Source organism: Octopus bimaculoides, chromosome 3 (genome assembly GCF_001194135.2).
Source record: "Octopus bimaculoides isolate UCB-OBI-ISO-001 chromosome 3, ASM119413v2, whole genome shotgun sequence".
In the NCBI taxonomy this organism is placed as follows: domain Eukaryota; kingdom Metazoa; phylum Mollusca; class Cephalopoda; order Octopoda; family Octopodidae; genus Octopus; species Octopus bimaculoides.
In genome coordinates, this window is record NC_068983.1 from 43,412,680 (window position 1) to 43,415,062 (window position 2,383).

Genomic DNA, 2,383 nt, shown 5'->3' on the forward strand with positions numbered 1-2,383 from the left:
GTACAACAGAAACAGGAAGAAAGAGTGAGAGAAAGTTGTGGTGAAAGAGTACAACAAGGTTCGCCACCACCTCTTTCCGGAGCCTCGTGGAGCTTTAGGAGTTTTCGCTCAATAAACACTCACAACGCTCGGGTTCTAGTCTTTCTCATTCGCTCAGATTGCTTTCAATTTTGATGTATCGATGCAACTCTGAATTTTGATTACGATCAACCAATTACTTTACCTCGTAAATTGAAGAATCTGATGTTATTTGGAATTAAAGTTGGGAAATTTGAGTAATTTTAGTCAATCAACAGACAGCGTGGCATTAGCAGCTTGTTACCATAACAATGTTGTGGTTCACTGTTGTCTGTGCCGCTGTAGTCTATGTTGATTTCACCCGCCTGTTATGTTTTAAATTTTCTGTGTGTTAGTATATTACATATTTTTCTATGTGTTAGTATTTTTCTGTGCTTTTTCTGTGTGTTAGTATTTTTACATATTTTTCTTTTCATGTGTTTTTAGGTCTCAATGACTCAGATAGCTGGATTTATGATTTCCCTAGATTAATTCTATTCATAAAAATTTAAATTAGGAGTATTTCTTAAACGGTTAGCTTCACATTTCAACATCTTAACTGAAATTTAGCCCACATAACAGGGACTGAGAGGAATATCGTGGAACAGAGAAACTGTGGGTGATACAGATAATTTGACATTATTTTTTAATTCTTTCCGCCAAAGTTAACTTTGCCTTTCATCCTTTCGGTGTCGATAAATTAAGTACCAGCTGCGTACTGGGTCGATTTAATCGACTGTCCCCTTCCCCTAAAATTTTGGGCCTTATGCTTAGAGTAGCAAAGATTATTTTTGAATTCTGCATGCAAAAACGTATGAGATACAGGTATTCTTTTCCTTGGGACAAATTCTTTGTTAACCAGTGTTATTCTTATCGTAGTTTACAAATCCAAGCATGAAGACGTTACTCAACTTTGGAGTTTTGGAGACAGACGCCCCCTTTTCACACACACACACACATGCATTTATATATTAACGATGTACATAAATACATGGCAGGTATACATAATACTGAAGTACGCATAAAGTAAATACAAGCAGACAAATATATTAATATAATAGATTTTAAAAATAATAAAAACATACAATCAATGAAGAGACAAAAGAACAGTAAGATGGTACATGTTGATTTTATTAGGTATTTCTGTTTATTTAGAAACCTACAATGAGCAGGTCAGACGCTAAACTATAAATTTCACAGGGTACACTCTTAAAGTTGATACCGCTCCACTAAACGTAGAAAATTTCTGTCTCATTATTGGTTAAAAATACGCAGTTTTTTCGATTTTTAAATCTCTGTAACTTTTTTCTCCAATTTTTTTCTCCACAACATCATACCTTCAAAACAATGAAACTGGAAGGCTACATTTTTATAGCCGATTTTCAGGTGTTTTACTTCCTTTTAAAAAATGCATATTTTACGAATGGAAAAAACTAGATCCCCTCCATTATACTTGTGTATTTTTTATATAGTATTTCAATAGAAATTTTTCTGTTCCTGTCTTTTGTGACAATGTATTGACAATATATTTTTGCACGACGCAAATATGTGGAAGAAAGTATGATAAACACAAAATGCAGTTTATATCATGCTTCTAAGCATTTGATCAAGATAAGACAATGCGACAAAATGCTCTCTTGATGAATTGTTGGTGGTTCAGAATCCGATTGCTCTTGAGATATCCGCTGCAGTGGAAGTGAATACTCACAACGAGATAAACATTGCATTGCTTTTATCATATTTTTCTACAACTTCAAATGCAAAACAAAAAATGTTTTATAAATTTCTAGTTAAGTGCTACATCATACTTGTGTGTTCGTGAACGTATACGCGCAGATGTGGCTGTGTGGTAAGAAGCTTGCTTCTCAACTACATGGTTCCGGGTTCAGTCACACTGCGTGGCGCTTTGGGCAAGTGTCTTCTACTATAGCCTTGGGCCGACCAAAGCCTTGTGTGTACGTGTTTGTGTGTATGTACGTGTTTGTGTGTGTGTGTTTGTATGTCTGTGTTTGTCCCCCACCATCGCTTGACAGCCGATGTTGGTGTGTTTATGTCCCCGTAACTTAGCAGTTCGGCAAAAGAGACTGACAGAATAAGTACTAGACTAAGTCCTGGAGTTGATTTCTTCGACTAAAAGCGGTGCTCCAGCACGGCCGCAGATAACATTTATTTTAGTGCTGTTGACAGTACCGGATTGAATGGTACTGTCCAGGTGTCGAAGCCATAATGATATCCGTGGGGCAGCTGATGATGGAGGTACGTTAGATTGTTGGTATGGCAGTGGAATAGTATTATACCACATCCTTTTAATATATATATATATATA

At 36.1% G+C, this 2,383-nt stretch overlaps 1 protein-coding gene across 1 annotated transcript in view; it reads left to right on the forward strand.

Moving 5' to 3' along the window:
• LOC106875884 (beta-hexosaminidase) overlaps window positions 1–2,383 on the forward strand; it is a 67,047-nt gene that overhangs the window by 28,967 nt on the left and 35,697 nt on the right. The gene's annotated exons all lie outside the window — the stretch shown is intronic.